The 19,757-nt window shown below is 43.5% G+C and overlaps 1 long non-coding RNA gene across 1 annotated transcript in view; it reads right to left on the reverse strand.

The window, feature by feature from the left end:
- LOC138683873 (uncharacterized) overlaps positions 1–19,757 on the reverse strand; it is a 446,426-nt gene that overhangs the window by 138,581 nt on the left and 288,088 nt on the right. The gene's annotated exons all lie outside the window — the stretch shown is intronic.

Here is a 19,757-nt window from a genome sequence, read left to right on the forward strand (position 1 = left end):
TTGGTCTAAAGGGTTGGGGAAACACTCCTTGGGGAGTTAAGGGTCATTTTCCAACTCAGCTGACATCAAGGAGCCCAAGAAAGCTCCCTTGCTTTGGTTAGTTTGTTTACTCTTACCTCTATTTTGGGAGAAAACCCTAATTTATAAACCTTCAGACTGCAATTGAGTGAAATTTGACTTCAGCTCCTCTTTTGTTCCAAACCATCTACTCCATCTCCACTTGTCTTTCAATATTTTTAATGTAGAAGGTAGCAGAGCAACAAACATGGTCTTGTTGCTCTTGGTAGCAGTTGCACTAGAGGGTTTGGAATGACAATTGTCCTAACCTCATGCACATCTAGCATGGCCTCTTTTGTTTGTACTTTTAGCCACTGCACCATAACAGGAGTCATTTTTTTAACCTGATGTGCATTTGACTGGTCTGGCAAGAACTTAACAGCCTTTGAGAAACAAATCCAGATTTTCTTTTTGCAGTGACTGAGGTCTGTGTGCTCAGCTAGCGTGGTGGCTTCTGCTGTTGCCTTCACACTGTGAGAAGAGAATGCTGTTGATTTTTAAAAATTATTTATGGTAAAAAGAATTTGTTGGCTTCCCTCCCTTCCTCTGTGCTGCAGTGATTCTGACTGCTTGTTTATTCCTACAGGTGGATTTCCTGGTTAGGTTTTCTAATGCCTGTTGATGACAAAGGCCAATTTTGTATCAGTGTTGGGTTTTGTTCATGGTGACTCTATTTAGTGGTGGTTAAACAATTTTTTGTTTTGCTATTAGAGGCTCAAGTCATAGGCTTGAGAGGAATTTTAGAACTGTTGTGCCTTGGGAATTGTTAAACAGTTAAGAAAGAAAACTGGAGTAGTACGGCATGAATAAGCACACAGGATGATGGTGAGACATTCCAGAGTGCTCATCCGGGCTCTACCACAGAGGTTTCTCTGTGGCTGACAGCAACTTGTTTCAGTTCCTTGACTTTTTTTGCCACTTGTAAAACAAAAATTTGAAGAGTAAAGCTTGTTCTACCAACTCTTATCAATACCTGGAAGTCACTGAAACCACTCAAGAACACTTAATATATACTTGAACTGCAGAACTAGGTCTTTAGTGACCTCATCATTTTCAACTGGCTCTGCCAGGCTTTTGGCTTCCTAACACTACTCCAAATAAAAATTGTTAGCAATGATTTTTTTGACAATAATATCATCAAGACTACATGCAGAAAGTCAGTTGAGCAAGAAGGCTTTATTGATATGTAATTACTTTTCAGAGCAAACACGCATTTACTCGTTATTAAAAGGCTATTTATGTCTGCTTGCAATTTTCTGGAAACATACCCGTATCAATTAAAAGAACAGTATTTGTTTTGTTTGCTTCCTAAGGGGAATTTGTGGTGGTGCAGCCCCCGCCCCCTGGCCACGTTGTGATGTCAGGACAAGCCAACATCGTGTTCTTGTGCAATGAGTTGGGACAATCTGGTACTTTCTTATCCTGGCTACAGTACAGTGAGTTAGGATGATTAGGCACTCCCTAACTGTAGCTGAAACTCCTGCTGCTTGGATCATGGCCCACCTTGGAGGGTGCCAGAATTACCTGACAAAAATTATGGCCAGAATGGAAATACATTGACCGAAGTCAATCATCGCACGATCCTATAAATAGTGATCCCAAGTGAGACCCTTTGAGGTCTCCAGGATCACAGCAGGCTGTGACCCAGTATCTCCCCCTGAGCTGGGATGCTTCTCGGGGCAGATTTAGCGAGGATTTTTTAAGGGTAGGTTTTGCGAGGATTTTAAGTAGTAGATGTCACAAGGGGTTTAAAGAGTAGATTGCACAAGGATTTTTAAGGGTAGTTTCACAAGGATTTCCAAGATCGTCTGCTGACAGATGCTGACAAAGAAGAAGGGGTCAAAGATCATCTGCTGACAAATGCTGACAAAGAAGAATAGCGAGTAATTCACTACAATTTGATTTCACAAGGTTTTTAAAGATCATTTAGTACCAATAATTTACTGTAATTGGCAAAGAGAGAAATCTTGATTATAGGTTAACCTCTATATCTCTGTGTGTGTGATTTGATTTTAGAAACTTCATAGTGTTGATAGCAAACTTTACTGAATGACTCTGATAATTGGCTGCTGATTAAGTATTGTTAAAAATCATATACCTAATTTTGTAGTTTACCATAATAGTGTTAATAAATCTTAAATTGGTGCTACCTCAAAGTTGTAGAAGATCAATGATCACTCATTCCCCATAGTAATTTAACGGGAGATTTTCCTTACCCTTTGTATCCCTTCTATCAGGCATGGACTGTTGTCCAAGTCTGAGACTAAGTTTGGATCCAGCCACACCTAAACTCTCTGAGATGGAGTTTAGAAAGCAAGGGGCTCCTTTCTGGACCTCGTGACTCAACGGGAGGCTTTTCTTACTCTTGTATTAATTCCATTAGACATAAACTGTTGACCAAGTCTGGGACTAAGATGGGATCTAGCCACACCTAAGCTCCGTAAGTTTTGAAAGCAAGGGGGTCCATTCTGAACCTCATGACTCTACAGGACGGTCTCCCTTACCCTTTTGCATCCCTGGTCTCTCTGTGACTAATTCTAAATCAATTCTAACTTGATTTCCTTTTGTATGTTTCTTCCATGTAGTAAGTAATAGAGTGAACCTTGCCATCGAACTTTGTTAAGTTGCACTTTTTACAAATTCACATTAAAATCACCTTTTGCTAATACATTTTACTGTGATTCTTTAAGTAATCTAAACCACTCCATTCACGACACAGTTGCAGGTTCCTTTGCTCTCATTCAGATGTGCTTAATGCTACTACCTCTGCAGTACTCCAGGCTTTCATCAGAGTGTGTCACCTCTCTTCATAAACTGCTGCTGGGAGCTTCATTCATTAACAGGACATTAACATATTAATTCACATCACAACTATTTTTCCTTAGGAGCTTGCTAGTTGCTGAAAGATAGCTGCAGTGATTACAGTTTGTGACTCAGTTACTTGTCTTCCTGTTGGTTATAGAAATGCATTTTTATTAGGACCCCTATACAGCAAAACTGAAGACTATTGCTGTTCTTGAATGAACCCTGATTTATAACTTGTCATGTTATTATCACTAATGAGCTAATAGGGTTAGCAACGAGTCCTTCCTTCAGCCCTAAGTGTTTATTTAAGGCATTTCCTGAGGGTAGGGCACAATGACAATCCATAGCAAGTTAATTTGATTATTATATGGACCATTAATAAGACTTTAAATTGATGCAGCAATGAACAGTATGAAGCTTTGCTAAGCATCACTTGGGACCCTCATGTGTTGTGACTCCCCCCCACACCAATAATCGACTAATTGCCATTCGTTATTACCACCAGAATTAGGATGCAGTAGCTATGCTTCAGTAATGAGAAACATTTTCCTTTGCTGATTTTAGGTGGTGGATGATGCCCAAATGCATGTAATGAAAGTACTTGAACAGAAACTAGTACCTTTGTTGCCCAACTCTGAATGTTTTAATGGCTAAACTTGAGGACTTGGGGATGAAATTAATTCACTTTCTTTTTGGAGCAGAACATCGCAACACATGATGTTACTGAGTGTGGCTGCAAACCTGAAGAGGGAGATTTTAAATTGATTTTTTTTTTCTCTTTCTGTCCATGCTTTTATCAGCTAAGTACTGAAAGATGTCACACAACTGCCTCTTCCTTTTGCCGCAGTGAAAAATGCATGATGATGAGGTCTGTTAGCCACAGTTTATTTGTGATAGCTAATTGTGTAGTCCTGTTAGTTGTGCCCCCTTGCTAGGTGTTACAGATCCTGGACATGAACTTGGTACACCACAGTATTGTGAATAAATGCAGAACTTTGTTATGGCATTTGGATTTGATGAGGGGGACATGGGCCACTGGGTTTAATTCAAGTCAGTCTTGCAAAATCGTTGAGACTGAAAACACTTGCAAAAGAGTAAAACACTTCAAATTTTCCTTTTGTAGTTTGCCCTATGATTTCTTGTGAAGTCTAGTGCAGCAGGATCCAACCCTGTTACTATGCTACCTTGCATTACTGCGTTGAAGGCAAAATTTCATGGCCTTTGCCTGCACCCTGCTCCAGACGGGTGGGTTGATGTTTCTCCCCTCGGTGATATGATGGGCTGCGTCTGTGGTTTCCAGTCCCATGACTCTCCTACTCTTGTCATGCTCCTGTCATGCGGCTGGAAGTGAAACCGTATGACAGGACCTGTGCCAGATGGTGTTTTTCTGAGGGCAGGCCCACAGGGCTTTAGGGAAAGAGGTGGTGTGTCATGGGCAGGCGAGTTTTCCCAGTGGCCGGAGCTCAAATCCCCACCTGTATCATTGCAGCCACTGGATCAGATGAACACACTGAGAGCAGAGATGGAACTGCAACAACCAAGCTTAACCTGGTGTAGATGTGTTGTACGGTGGCTTGCTGCCTTGTCTGCAGACACGGGTGTGCTGCTGCAGACAGGAGTACAGTTCCTCTGCAGTATGGGAGCCTGAAGCATTATCCCTGCTAAAAATGCTCGTGTCTCACCCCCAGAAAGCTGTTGTGCACCCCTTTCCCTGGTTACATGAGGTGGGTCAGAGTGAAGGTCCCTCTAGCCCAGAGTCCTGTCTCCTAGGCTCACCTTTGGTGGGTGCTCAGGTAAATAAGAGTTGGTAATGTACTAGGTACCGAGGCTCTCCAGCCTCTCTCTGCACTCAGGAGGAACAGGCAAGAGTTTGCACAGATGTTGGTTGCTGGTTTTTGTATTATCCTCTCAGTTATGTAGTTCTTACGTGATTGGTTTCATTAGAATAGCAAAGAAACCTTTACTGAAACTTGTACTTCCACTGGCTAATTTCACTTCTCAGTTTTTATTTTAGCCTCTGTTTTATTTCAGCCTCCATGTTGCAAAGTTAAAGGACATTATTTCTTTTTGGTAGATGCCCAGTGGGTATCAGTCAGCAGAGCTCTGTGGGATCACTTTGTGCTAGCTGAGGATCTGACCCTGGAAATTAAAAATGTGGTGGAGCTCCAAGTCCCATGCAAGCTTTCGAGAGTAGTTTCTCCAGTGGTGAGTGACATGTCAGATTGCCCAGTCTGACTTCATAGACAGCGCTACATAGCAAAATAATCAACTTAATCTCATCAGGACCAGTGTGATGTGAACCTGTGTGATTGTACCATGCTGATGTCTGTTCTCACTGATTACCAAGAGTGAGCAGGCGAAGCGAGTACAGATAAGATGCTGCTTCCACGCACTGCTACTGTATTGTTGCTGCAGAAGCTTGTAATTTGCATCGACTGAAGGCAGGGCCCCTAATTAATTTAGAGTTTACTTAGTTGCCATGATCATTTTTTACTGTTGACAGCCTTGGCTATTCAAAAGCTTCCAGCTTTGCTGTTCTTTTACACACATTTGTAGCAGTTGTTTTGCCACTGTGTTGCTCAGTTTTTAAGGGACTGGTGGAGCAGATGCTCAGGTGGCAGAAGTCAGTATAGTTTTTACTAAAGCAGTAAAGCTGTATTGACTTATGCTAGCTGAGTTTCTGGCTTTTTTTTAAAACATTTAGACTGGATGAAAAACCTTTTGGGGTATCTCGAGCATGCACTTAATTCAGTTTCTTTTTGAGTAAACTCTTCGAGTTACATGCCCTTTTAGACAAAAGCTTCAGTCCCAAATTGCGTTGGCATTAGTATATTCCTTACTGGCTGAGTTTAGGAAAACCCACCTGAATTTTTTTTCCCCTATTAGCCTTTTTTTTTATCAGGCTGGCAGCTTTTCTGTCCAGTGACTGACTGCTCCTGCTGTAACAGTGACTAGTTGTGCTCTATAGTGTAAAGGACTGAAAAAAAATGACATAGTTGTGTTGTAAGGCTACTTGTAGGGATCATCAAAATACGAAGATAACGGAATGTGCACCATGCCTGTGCAAAGGCAAGTGGGGAAGCTACTAGGGTTGCTGAGGTCCCTCTTAACTGTACCTTTCTCCTAGAGCAGGGGGAAAGTATAGAGGTAAAAGGGTTGTTGATGACACTTGCAACATGCCACACGCCTGTGTGGTTCTGGTTGTCCACAGCCCCTGCTGGTGAAGTGGGGGTGCTTAGAAGGAGGAAAGGGGAGGTGGCAGCCATCGTGGCTTGAAAAGGGCAGAGGGGTCCCAGCAGAAAGCACCAAGAAAATGTTTTTTATAGCTGGCTGTTTTGGGCTTCTTGCTGTCTTTATTCTAGCAGCTGTGCATACTGTCAGAAGCTAACAGCAACAGGCTAATAGCCTCAGTAAGTCCAGTCAGTAGGTCCCATTCATGTCTTATCCTTTTTCACTATACCTCCACGTACAGTAACTTGGACTTGAAATATTGCAAGACTTTCCAAACCTGCCTGGAGGTGGCCCTGAGAAACTTGATCTGACTCTGAAGTTAGTCCTGCTTTGAGCAGGGCATGGAAATGATGATCTCCAGAGGTCCCCTCCAATCTACACTGCTCCATTTCAGTGGGATGCCAAGGACTTCACAGGCAGTGAAGTAGCAGCAGGTTTCATTCCACTCTGTAGAACTTCACTAAAATATAGAGAATATTGGTCTGTTAGATACTCAGCTGACTTGTGAAGTTCTGAAAAATTATAACTACCCTGCCTCCTCTGCGTAGTCAGGAGCCCTGCAAAGTCAACTTACCCTTTCATTTTGATGTTGAGGTCCTAAAGGGCATATGGGGCATGTGCACAACCATACCACTAGGCCTTGATGGCACTGGACTTGAGTCCAGTTTGGAGGGGGTCAGGTTTAGGAGCAGGTCTGGGCTGGGTGGCTGCTGAAGCATGGTGCTGTCTCCAGCTGGCACCAGCAGCCATGGGGTCAGGACTGTGGCAGGAGTCATGTGGCACACACGATGGGGCTGTGTGTGTACACCAGGGAATGGCAGCTCACCTGAGCTGTCAAACAGGACCTGTTTGCTAGTCTGTTTTTCCTTGCCAGGTCACGTATATGACTATAATGTCCCTGACTCTTGTACTTACACACTTCTACATGGGTCTGTTTAGTTTCTGCATCTTAGGAGACCTGGCTTTACAAATAATTGCTTTCAGTCTGGAGTCTTACAAAACAAAATACTTCAGAATTTCTATGAAATTGGAAATACCTCACAACTTAAAAATCACTGTGTCTTAGTATAATAAGACTGAAATGCTCTATGTTACACTTTTTTAGAATGCTAAGCTTCAGTGGACTATGAATTGTTTTGGTTTTTTTTTTACCATCTACTCAGTGCTAGCATCTCCATGAAATAAGATTTTATAAAGCAGAAATCTTTAGCTGAAAAGTGCTGGGACAGCAGTGGTCATAATCTGTAAGGCATAAGAAAATAACACCCAGAGAATGTGTTTGGAGGTAGACAAGAATAATGGATTTCATCCTATCAGCCACTTATAATCTCCTAAATGCCAAGGACCATCCTGTATTCCAGGCACCTCAGCTGATCAAACAGGGAGAAAGTTTTCATATTATTTTTACAATGTTTTTACTTTCCCGTTTCTTAACATTTTCTTAAATTTCAAAAAGTGAAATTCTCTTGCAGTGAAAAAGTGTCCCAGATCTGCCAACTTTAACTTTATGATGCAAGTTTAGGTAAAAGGATTTCATAGATGTTATAACACCATATCCACCACAGCTTCGTGGTAGTTCATTTGTTTCTGCTTATTTCAAAGCAACTCTGCTAATTTCTCCAAATTTTCCTGTTAATTTCTCCAATTGCCAGATTTCATTTTGAGAGAGTGTAAAAGACCAGACATGCTGCATCTTCATGTACCAAAGCAAGGATGTGTCATTCATATCCTTCTACCTACCTCACAGATGAGATACTTGCTCTGGACCTATAGATATCTACACTATAATTTTTCCTTTAGTTTCTACTAAGCAAGTTGGTTTGCATGGTACTGCATGTTAACTCAGCTGTTCGAAATAATATCATGTTGAAACTTGGCATACAGCTTGCCAACTTGGAATCACATTAAAAAAAAAAAGAAAAAAAAAAAGGAGAGTATTGCTTTGATCCCTTTGGCCAAACTTGATATGTTGCCTGAGGGGGAATTAACAGTCTCATGTACAAATTTGAGATTCATCCCCCACTCCTCCAAATTCCAAAGAGCTTTCTGGCCTTTTGATATTCTGAAAGACACTTCTGATATGGGATGAGAAATGTAATATTTGAGCAGCACGATCTTTTCCTATGTAGTGGTAACTAGTGCCTAGCGAAAGCAGAGCTTTATTTACTGATTGTTTTGCAGAAGCGTCCAGCATTTCAGATTAGTTCAAATTACCTGTGAAGTTCTTAGGGCTGCAAAATTAGCCTAGGTAATCTTGCAAGAATAAATTGCCCTTAATGTTTCCAGTAATTTCTGGTTAGGTTTGAATGACTCCGTTAAGTAGTTTTCTCTGAGCACTGTCTTGAAACTCCCAAATCAAAGGCATATGAAAATGAGTAATAATTTATTACAACAATAAAATTGGGTAACTGCTGACAGTGATGTGCATCCGCAAACAGTCCTCATCCCAGGAGGTAGCTTAGGTTGTTGGAGAACATGTCTTCTGCCTAGGGAGGAGATGGGAGCAGTGCTATCATCCAGCAGAAAGTGGCCAACCCATCTCTTACAGCAGCTGGTGGTAACTAATCAGTAAAGGGGCAGTGACACTGCATAACAGCTTTCTCATACTGATACTGACATTATTTTAATATATCTGATTTTTGTATCCTTTCCTGTATGAAGGCTTTGATAAATTGAAATATTTCCTGTGTGAAAAGACAGTGGGTTTCTACCTACGTACCAGGTTTCAGAGGTATTGCCTATGACAGAAAACACATACACTTATGGTCTGTACAGTGCTTTGAAAAAAAATAGAAGAAGGGTCAGATTTTGATTCTGCTTGCAAAATGGAAATAAAAGAACTGGTGATGTGCAGCTGGCTTATTTGAGGACTGGTGCCTGAACCTGTCTTGACAGTTCAGTAATGAATCAAAATATCTTTGGCAGTCAGCAAGTTTAATGCCATTGGTGGTCCCTTGCTACAGCTCCGAGGTGCATTTGCTTGGGTTGCAGGGGAACTGCACAGGGCCTGTGCCCCATCATGGACATCACCCCAAGGACTGCTGGTTGGCATCACTAGAATAACCCAGATTTTTCTCTTCTGCAAATAAGAGCCAAATTTGGCCTCTAGGATTAGACTTATTGAGGCTGCCAAGCCAACTCTTCAAGTATTCATGAAAACACAGACTGCAAAGATTTTCCAAGGTGACTGGGGAGTTCTCCCCGGAAGTCCTCTGTGAGTTTTTCCAGATGAAGGAAATTTTGCATCTTGGCTTTTGCAAAGTGTTGTGCTTACTGTGTAGTCACACTTTGTCCTGATTTCAGAACCCAAATCTCTCCAGATCCTTAGTGAGGTGGTAGTAGGGACCATAAAGATCAAAATTCATGCTCTGTTTGAGCTTTCTTATGCTTGGCAGCTGCTTCCAGACCTCATTGTTTAATCACTTTTTGTGGAGGTCTCTGGAGTTGTTTTCAGCCAGATTTATTTCTGGATGAAGGCAAGATTTTCTTTTTAGAAGTAGGTTTGATGAAATAAATGATGGAAAGGAACTGAAAAGCTGTAATTCAGTCAAGACCTTAACTTATGGCATAGCATGTGATAGCAGCTTGATGGAATTAAGGTTTTTCTGTTCGGTCCAGAAGCAGGTAATGTTATGTCAAGCATAAAATAGTAATTTTTATTTTTTTTTTTTAGTAATGACAAGAGGATTTACATATTTTTTTTCCAATAAATATTATGTAGAAAATAATTTCTTTCTAAATACAGATGAAAAAACAGCCTACAGTTAATTCAGACATGGAATACATAGTTTCATTATTTATATTCTTTTGGTTTTGTGTTAGTGGTTTTGGCAGTACATCTGAAAATGAAATGTTATGGAGAAAATTAAAATCAGAGATCCTTTAAAACTTTATTTATAATGGCAGGATACAAACAATTATTGTGATTGGAGAAATGAAGTTGCTATATCAGAGATGATCTGGCTAGAAACATCTGACCCATCTTTGGTAAGGAGAGTAGGAATAAAGCTCTGGCCAACTGCCATTGACCATCACCGGGCCATTTTGTGGTGCTTGTGCCCCTCCACTGCTCCAGGGACACTTGCGATTTCTGAATTCCTTTCTGCTCCCCCACAGATAGTCCCGTTATTTAAAGCACAGCTGGTGCAGGCCTCTTCAGCAGCTCAAGGAAAATTAGATTTTTCTGTTGCAATGTGTTTAGGCTGGCCAAATTCGGGGAGAAGCTCTGCAGACCTGGGTGTACTGCTGCAGTTGGGGTGATGGGCTGGGGGTGCTGGAGGTCCTGTTCCTCACTGGGACCCATGCTCCCTCTTAACTTGCTCTCCAGTTCCTTCCCTGGGTGTCCAGCACTCTGCAGCGGAAAAAATGCCTGTTTCCCTCACCCCAGCAAGCCGCTGCCCATGGGAGTTGTCTGCTTTGTGTGTGCACTATTAACCCTGCTATAAAATCACATCTGGCATTTCTCTATTATAGTAGATACCCACTGGCTTAGATCTTCTTATGAGCACTTGGTTGCTCCATCTCCTAACCTTAGATGATCAGCCATTGGGTTTGGCTTGCAAGCCCCCAGATAAATGCCTCAAGATACAGTGAAAAGAAAGCACAGAGGCCCACCCTAAAATCAGGAATGGATTGAAGATGAGATCCAGCTCAGTCTTCCTTACACCAGCTTTATACTTAATAAAGATTCACCAGGGTCCCACAGATAATGAACTCCTGAGTTAGAGTTTTGTATGGGCCAGTACATTGGTAAACTAGAATAAATCAACAAACAGTAATGTGGGATATGGATTACATTTCATTTTTGCTGCTGGCATGCTAAATGTCTTCAGTTAATCATTTGGTTTGCCTTTCCATGTTAGCAAGTTTCTGCTTTTACACTACTGCCTCTGTGTTTTGTACCTTGTGTCCTACATAATCCTGACAGTGTGGCTAATTGCTTTTTAATTTTGATAGAGGATAGATTATGCCAATCTGTTGCATACGGAAACAACTGGTTTCTGTTATTTCCCATGCTCACTGACCAAATAGATTTTACGTGGAGTGGGCAGCTAGCTTACATACAGCAGGACTACACAGTTGGTGCTGCTGGGATATAATATCCATAAAGAATGGTTACATTCACTGCTGCTCATCATAATGTTGTGAGTAACTGAAATCTCTTCCCTTCATTACACCTGGGCAGAGGAACAGATGAGAGAATTGCTGTTGGAAACTTCCTGAAGTCGTGGTCAAATTAGATGTATTTCAGCAAGAACACACTCATTCTCGATTGAATCCAACCCATGGACAGCTAGCCAGTCTCTGTGGATTTGGCAGGGAAGCCCCACTGCTGTGGCCATTTCTGGACCAGCCTCCCAGATGGAAAGCAACAGTGCCAAACCTTAGTTTCCATTGATTCTGCAGTTGTCCTCATGGCAACACAAAGCTGGTTTTGAAATGGAACTACTGACCTGTCAGCCTCATATCTGTGACTGGGAAGATCATGGAACAGACTCTCCTAGAAGCTATGCTAAGGCACATGGAGATGATTCAAGAGAGCCAGGATGGCTTCACGAAGGGCAAGTCTTGCCTGACCAATCTAGTGGCCTTCTATGATTGAGTGAGTACATCAGTGGACAAGGGAAGAGCTACAGATGTCATCTATCTGGACTTCTGTAAGACCTTTGACATGGTTCCCCACAATATCCTTCTATCTAAATTGGAGACGTACGGATTTGATGGATGGACTCTTTAGTGGATGAGGAATAGGTTGGATGGTTGCATTCAGAGAGTAGTGGTCAATAGCTCAGTGGCTGGATGGAGATCATGATGGACCTCAGGGGTCCATAGCGGGACCAGTACAGTTTAAAATCTTCATCAGTGACATGGACAGTGGGATTGAGTGCACCCTCAGCAAATTTGCAGATGACACCAAGCTGAGCAGTGTGGTTGACATGCATGAGGTTCAACAAGGCCAAGTGCAAGGTCCTGCACATGGGTCAGGGCAATCCCAAGCACAAATACAGGCTGGAGGATGAAGGGATTGAGAGCAGCCCTGCAAAGAAGGACTTGGGGTACTGGTGGATGAAAAGCTGGACATGACCTGGCAATGTGCTCTGGCAGCCCAGAAAGCCAATTGTGTCCTGGGCTGCATCAAAAGAAGCATGGCCAGCAGGTTGAGAGAGGTGATTCTGCCCCTCTACTCTGCTCTGGTGAGACCGCACCTGCAGTACTGTGTCCAGCTCTGGAGTCCTCAGTACAGGAAAGACATGGACCTGTTGGAGTGGGTCCAGCGGAGGGCCCCGAAAATGATCACAGGGCTGGAACACCTCTCCTATGAGGAAAGGCTGAGAGAGTTGGGGTTGTTCAGCGTGGAGAAGAGAAGGCTCCAGGCAGACCTTATTGTGGCCTTTCAGTACTTAAATGGGGCTTATAAGAAAGATGGGGACAGACTTTTTAGTAGGGCCTGTAGCAATAGGACAAAGGGTAATGGTTTTAATCTGAAAGAGGGTCGATTCAGACTAGATATAAGGAAGGGATTTTTTGTGATGAGGGTGGTGAAACACTGCAACAGGTTGCCCAGAGAGGCGGTAGATGCCCCATCCCTGGAAACATTTAAGGTCAGGTTGGAGGGGGCTCTGAGCAACCTGATCTAGTTGAAGATGTCCCTGCTCATTGAAGGGGGGCTGGGCTAGATAACCTTTAAAGGTCCCTTCCAACTCAAACCATTCTATGATTCTGTGGTGGGTGAAAGGGTTCAGAGATGTTCTGGGTTGCATATTGCACTGGTCAGACCCATAGCCCACAAGGAGCCATGCTCTGACCCTGATCCTTCTCCTGCCTCAGAATGAAGTGTAAAAGCAGCACTGATGTTAGACATGGGAAATCCACTCTATGCAGAAAAAGCTCCTTACATGACAAACAGAAGGCTTTCCATTGCTGGAATATCAGGATTAAGACTGAGGCATGTTATAATTAATTCAAACAATTTTAACAGTCTTTGTACCCATAAAAAAGTTATTTGCTGCTGTATAAGCTTTATAAATTTTAGCCCACTTTAAAGATTGTTCTCTGCAAGATAAGACATACAAACTATGGTGTTAATGGATCAGGACCTATTTTTGGTGCTGGTTGAATGACAAATTATGTCTTCTCCAAAGATTTTTGCTATATTTTACTTAAAAAAATAGATCAAAATTGGGGTTTTTCATTACAAGCTCATTTCCAAATGTCTGAACAATATACAGGGAATAATTTATTTAATTAGTTACTTCTACCAAATGTCCAATAATAAATAGGTGAAAAAAGTCCATTATTTGCATGGTGGCATGTAACACATACCTTATGCAGCATAGCAGAGTCAAAAGGCAAGGTAAATTATATAGGATATATTACACCCTTTGCTTAAGTAAATTCATATCAATAGGCTCCACTCACCTCCCATTTGCATGAGTATGGATTTTTCTTATTCAGGCAAGCTTGAGGCAAACAGTGTTGGGCAAACCATTTTCCTATTCCTTTTGAACATCTATATGAATTGTTTTATGCTTACTTTTTGAATTCCTTTGGTTCCCTTCCAACTCACAGATGGGCACAAAGCATCTCAGCTTTCCACCTCCTGCTTTGCTATTGCTTAAGTATGTTATCCTCATTGCATTCTAATTAATGAGGATATTGCTGGCAGGGGGACAGATAACAGAACTGGAGATAAAGTGGTCTTTTGCATCAAACTCTTAGTGTTAATAGATGTGAATAAATTGATGAATATTCTTAAAACTCTTGTGCTGGTAAAAAGCTTGCTGCTTCTCCCCTGGTGGAGTTTTTATGTGTCCATGAAATCAATCTAGGTAGCTGATGTGATCTGAAGTCCCTTGGCAGATATAAAGTGAGTTAGGGAGTATTTACACACACAGACCCCCTTAGATGGCAGACACAGGAGAGAAGGAGGAACCTTTGGCAAAGGGGGTAGTGGTAATCTGGGGGTTACTACCTCTCAGTGCCTCTGACATGTTGGGTCCTCTAAAGAGGAATTCAGTGGTTATGAAGATTTCACGGGGCACTGAAGTGCTGTTGGGGGAGATTAGCAAACTGTAGGCCTGAGTTTACAACCTTGGATGCACCATGAGGCATAAAGTCTTGGCTGTGCTTTTTCAGCCATCTGTGCTCATTTATTAACCCCCGGAGAGGCTTGCGGCTGCTATAATTTATTTTACCATTCATTATGAAAAAAATTCTAATTATCAGATGCTGTAGGGGAAGACAGAAGACAGAGCTTACATTGCTTTCAGTTTAATATAAGTTTCTGTTATCTTTCTATATAAGTTACAGGAAAGATATGTTGTCTTTTTTAAAAGGTTGTGGAATTGGAGAAAGTCAAACCATCCATTTAAAACAGGGACAGGGATACCACATTTAGAGTGTAGCAGAAGAGGCTGGAGAACCCCAAAATAATTTACTTTGGAAGGCTGATGGTATTTTTTCTTTCTTAACCCATTCATACACTTGCTTTCACCCCTTCTAATGGCTTAATATTTTCCCTCTTTCTCCCTTCCCCAGTCCCCTAAAGCCAGCTCTTCTTTCAGACACAGTTTGTGTTTACAACCAGTTGCCATTAACACACTATAGGAACAAAAATACAGGCTTTGAATGAAGTCTGTCTAGCTTCTGTAGTAAAAAGCTGGTTAAAAGGAGGCTTTCTAGAGGCGTATCTCAGCCTGACAGGGAAGAATCCTATTTAAACTCTTATATTTTCTCCGTCAGGATGTTGCTCCTCTCCCCACATGATTCAGTACCTTTTTTTCTTCTTCACAGCTGTCTGAGTTTCACCAGCTTGACACAGCATTAAAAGCAGTTGCACTTTGTCTATAGCAATAAACATCAGCAGAAATGCCACAAATGCTCCTGTGTTACATTGCCATGAAATACAGTTGCACCTTTTTGGATATGGGAGGGAGGACGGCTACGGCTCTCCTCTGAGCAGAGGATAAGCCCATTTGCTTGTGCAGAAGCAAGATGAGGGGACCAGATTTGCTCAGCTGTGTTTATCCTCCCGCCCACACATGTGCCCATACAAGCATCCCACCAGCCTACTGTCAGGCTAATCAAAACAACATAAAGCCCGCTGAATCCCAAACCAGCTGCGATGAGGCTTGTCACGCCTATACTATTATTGTTGTTGTTTCAATTTGTAAAATTAGCCTCTGCTGATGGCTTTGCCTGCAGCTGCCTCTCCTCCAGCCTGTCTGCCTCTCCTCCAGCCTGTCTGCATCTCCTGCATCTCTGGGCTGTCTCACGTAGGGTATCTATGCGCTCCCACCCTGGTGTCCCCCTGCAGCCCCCCCCCCAGGACCAGCAGCTCTGACAGTGGCGGGTTCCTACCCTGCCTCCTGCCACCACGGTCTGCTCATTGAGCTGCAAATGAATTCAGGAACCTCCCTGGGAACAGAAAGGCTTTTCAGCTGATCAAATGGCTGAAAAGGAAAGCATAACCATATGCTGCTCTGTGAGCTCACTGCGGCTACACGGGTCCCTTTGTTAAAATTTCTGTGCCCTGCCTAATCCTCGCCTGGCTCCAGCTGGGGAATGGAGGGTTTTTACCCAACCGACCCCATTCTTTGTGGCCCTGCTGGGCTTGGCAGTGGCTGCTGTGGGACTCTCCACCTAACTTGTGGGCATCTTTGTCCTCCCCTCTTGTGCAGTGTCGTCCCAATGGGCTGCTACTGGATTCTCCTGCTACTAGAAAAAACATAGTGTTGCTTGATGTTCCTGTGTTGATTTTTGGTGGACTAACTGGGCCTATGGAGTTCAGAGGTGATGGTATGACTATTTCTCTCACTGTGAGAAACAGAGAGTGCAGTTTGGGGTTTTGAATACAGATACCAATTTGGTCTGCTGTGGCAAGCACACTTCAAAATTCCTGCCAGCCTTTTGAAATGTGTTGATTAGTTTAAAGAGGAAAAAAAGAGTGAAAAGTGAAAAATATGGCATGCTGAAATGGGAACCAGGTGGTGCCCAAAGCAGCTTAATCAGAACCTGTGAATGTCCCTTCCGCAGGCAGGGCTGCTGCATGCAGCATGTGGTCTGTCTGTTGGTCTTTCGGAGTGGAAAAGAAGGTGTCAGTCCTGCTGTCAGGACCACTACACACTGCAGTCCCTGCTCTTGCTTTTGACAGAAAGGAAAGAACTGTGAATGGGGAGAAATCTCACTCTCCTGGTGCTTCCAGGATGGGAGGTGCTGCTTGCTCATGCTCTCTCTGCCAGGCAAGTGGCTTGGGTTGCCCACCATGGCCAGGCGTTCAGGTTGTGGTGCTTAGCTCTGCTATGCTCATGGCATCAGCCTTGTCAAGTCAGTCTTCATAGGCTGGGTGGTACCCAGGGAAATATCACAATGTGCTGTGATCTCAGCGTCTGCTGAAAAGCAGAAAAAAAGTCAGGAGAGAAGGAAGGTGGAGGTGGAAGGTATCCAGAGGGGGGCTGTGGCAGGGTCCCTACTGGCTCAGATGTGATGGTGTGGCACCCTGTGTGCCTGCTAGTGTTTGATCTGATCGTGATGAACCTCTGTGGCATTCTGGCTCACCAAAAAGCAAGGTCTGCGTGGCTTACTAGCTTTTCAACAGGGGATCCTACAGTGCTGCTGCACATTTGAAGTCTTAGAGGAAAGGAGAAAGAAGTGTAGTAGGAATAGAAATTAATGCCATAAACACAAGCACTGAAATATCTGATTTATCTAAATGGTTGCCAGACTTATGGCTCCTGTGTACCTAGCACAGCTGCTGGTGAGCGTTGCAGCCCCTTCCCTCTCATCCACATCTTTCCACAACTATCTCGCACCCGTGTCCCTCTGCTGAGCTCCCAGCTGGTGCTGTGAGCACACCTCAGCCTTTACCGCACGGAGGTGATGTGAAATTATGCCCAGTGCTTCCCTGTCCCCAAAGCCTCAGCCATTAAATGTCACTGAAAGAAAGCTCTTTGTACTGCCTTTCTGACCCACTGTACACTCCAGTATGGCTCCAGCATGTGGGGCTCTTCTGGACAAGGCTGTGGGCTTCTCACCAGTATAACCTATATAAGAAGTGACAGCCTACAGTAGCATACAATTTATTCCTCCCAGTTTGATCTCATGCTGGCTTTACACTAGAATGACTGTGCTTCCTCAGTGCTACTCCTCATGTGAGTTTAATTGGTGTGTATAAAGCAAGCATGATGATCCCTCATTTAAAAGCACGCTTGGGAACTTGCTAGTCTCCCTGGAGGTTTGGCTAGGTTTCATCTGTGTGCTCCTGGTTTGTGTCTGATTTTTATTTCAGACACATGCCACAGAACCCTCTGGATGCTGCTTAGAAAGGTGGCTTTAATAAAACCATCCATCTAATATATACCTCATTCTGGAGAGAACAGAATGAAAATATTTCTTCTCTTCCCATGATCTTTTTTTTTGTTTATCTTTAAAAATATCCTTCTTAATCCTATATTTCTACTCTCTAATTATCATGTAAACAGGATCTGTTGAAACTTTTTCCTTTTCCCTCTTCCTTTTCTACTCCCATTTTATGTGGCTGGTGTTAGTGCTGCATGGTGCTGCTGATAGCTCTGCCAGCATGTACCACTATCTGAGGGTGCCCTGGTCACGCACTGCTTCCCATGGCTCTGCTGAGGTCGGTGATGGGCTTTCCTCTGAGCAGCTCTTTAGTAGAAGGGCTAAATTGGCAGGTAGGGCAGGACCTCCTTGGTGATGGTCTCAAAACTGCTTTTGTGACCTGCCTCTGAGAGACCTATGAAAGTAAGCCCTCACCTGTGGTTGCACCAGGACTTATTCAAGTCACCACATAATAAAACTACTACTAAAAATCCCACTCTTGTTGATGGGCTTGGATTAGTCTTTCATTTGTAGATCTGGGGCCAGAGATACAATATGTCTGTACCCTGCCACTGGCCCTGAGGTGGGGCCGGAGGGCCTCAGTCTCCCCTTTGAGCTATGCTGTCCTTGTCCCGTCTGGTGCAGATGATGTGGAGAGCAAGGCCGAGACTCACTCATGCCTTTTTGCTGACCACGCAGTCTGCTGCCCTCAACAGATGCCTCAGCCACCATTGCCTGCAGCTGGCTCCCTGGAGGCTTGTTCCTCAGAAGGGATTTTCTCTACAAGGCAGGAGATGGTATCTCCTGTTGTCCATGGACTCAGTTATTGCTGAACTTCAAACCTGCATTTCAAAAATATACTTGGATGTACTTAGCTTATTTTTAGTCTTCCTCTGATCTTCTAAAAATACTCATTCTTTAGCTATAAATAGCAAAGGATAGTCTTCATAGTCAGATCAGCCACACTTTGCTGAGAAAGCTTGCTCTTGGTTATTTATAGAATTAGAGTTCTTAGCATTGCTGTCCCTTTCACTCTTTGTACAAGGCTAGGGCACACTGGGAGGAAAACATGAGTTTATGCTTTGAGTATGCAGGCTGGTCATTCAGAATTCCTTGTTTTAACAGAACTTGTGTTCCAAAATTGTAATGGACAAATTGTAATTTGCGGCTTCAGATTTCTCAATTCCTTGTGCCTTGTTGGGTCGGTGTGATAAATGCACGCAGAGTTCAGGGGGCTTTTGTTAAATCCTGTAGTATTTGCACGTATCTCCCATCAATATCATTATAGTACTGCTTCATGATCTCCTCAGAGTTGTTAGGATTTTTCAAACAATCTGACTTTGTAGCCTTTAGGGTTGTGAAGGCAACATGACCTATCAATATGCATGCAATACAGTTATAAAACAATGGCTACAGGTTTGATCATGCATCTAAACAACGTATTTTCATTAAAACTTAATACTGACATAGATAGAATCATAGAATCATAGAATCATTTAGGTTGGAAAAGACCTTCAAGATCATTGAGTCCAACCATTAACCATGCCCACTAAACCATGTCCTGAAGTACCCCGTCCACTCACTTTTTGAATACCTCCAGGGATGGTGACTCCACCACTTCCCTGGCCAGCCCATTCCAATGTTTGACAACCCTCTCAGTAAAAAAAATTTCTCCTAATATCTAACCTAAATCTCCCTTGCCTCAACTTGAGGCCATTCCCTCTTGTCCTATCTCCAGCCACCTGACAGAAGAGACCAGCACCCACCTCACTACAACCCTCCTTCAGGTAGTTGTAGAGAGCCATAAGGTCTCCCCTCAGCCTCCTCTTTTCTAGACTAAACAGCCCCAGCTCCCTCAGCCGCTCCTCATACGACTTGTGCTCCAGGCCCCTCACCAACTTGGTTGCCCTTCTCTGGACACGCTCCAGCACCTCAATGTCTTTCCCGTAGCGAGGGCCCCAAAACTGAACACAGTACTTGAGGTGCGGCCTCACCAGTGCTGAGTACGGGGGGGCGATCACTGCCCTGCTCCTGCTGGCCACACTATTTCTGATACAGGCCAGGATGCCGTTGGCCTTCTTGGCCACCTGGGCACACTGCTGGCTCATATTCAGCTGGCTGTCAACCAGCACCCCCAGGTCTTTCTCTGCCGGGCAGCTTTCCAGCCACTCTTCCCCAAGCCTGTAGCGCTGCATGGGGCTGTTGTGACCCAAGTGCAGGACCCGGCACCTGGCCTTGTTGAACCTCATACAATTGGCCTCGGCCCATCGATCCAGCCTGACCAGATCCCTCTGTAGAGCCTTCCTACCCTCGAGCAGATCAACACT

Source organism: Haliaeetus albicilla, chromosome Z, assembly GCF_947461875.1.
Source record: "Haliaeetus albicilla chromosome Z, bHalAlb1.1, whole genome shotgun sequence".
NCBI lineage: Eukaryota > Metazoa > Chordata > Aves > Accipitriformes > Accipitridae > Haliaeetus > Haliaeetus albicilla.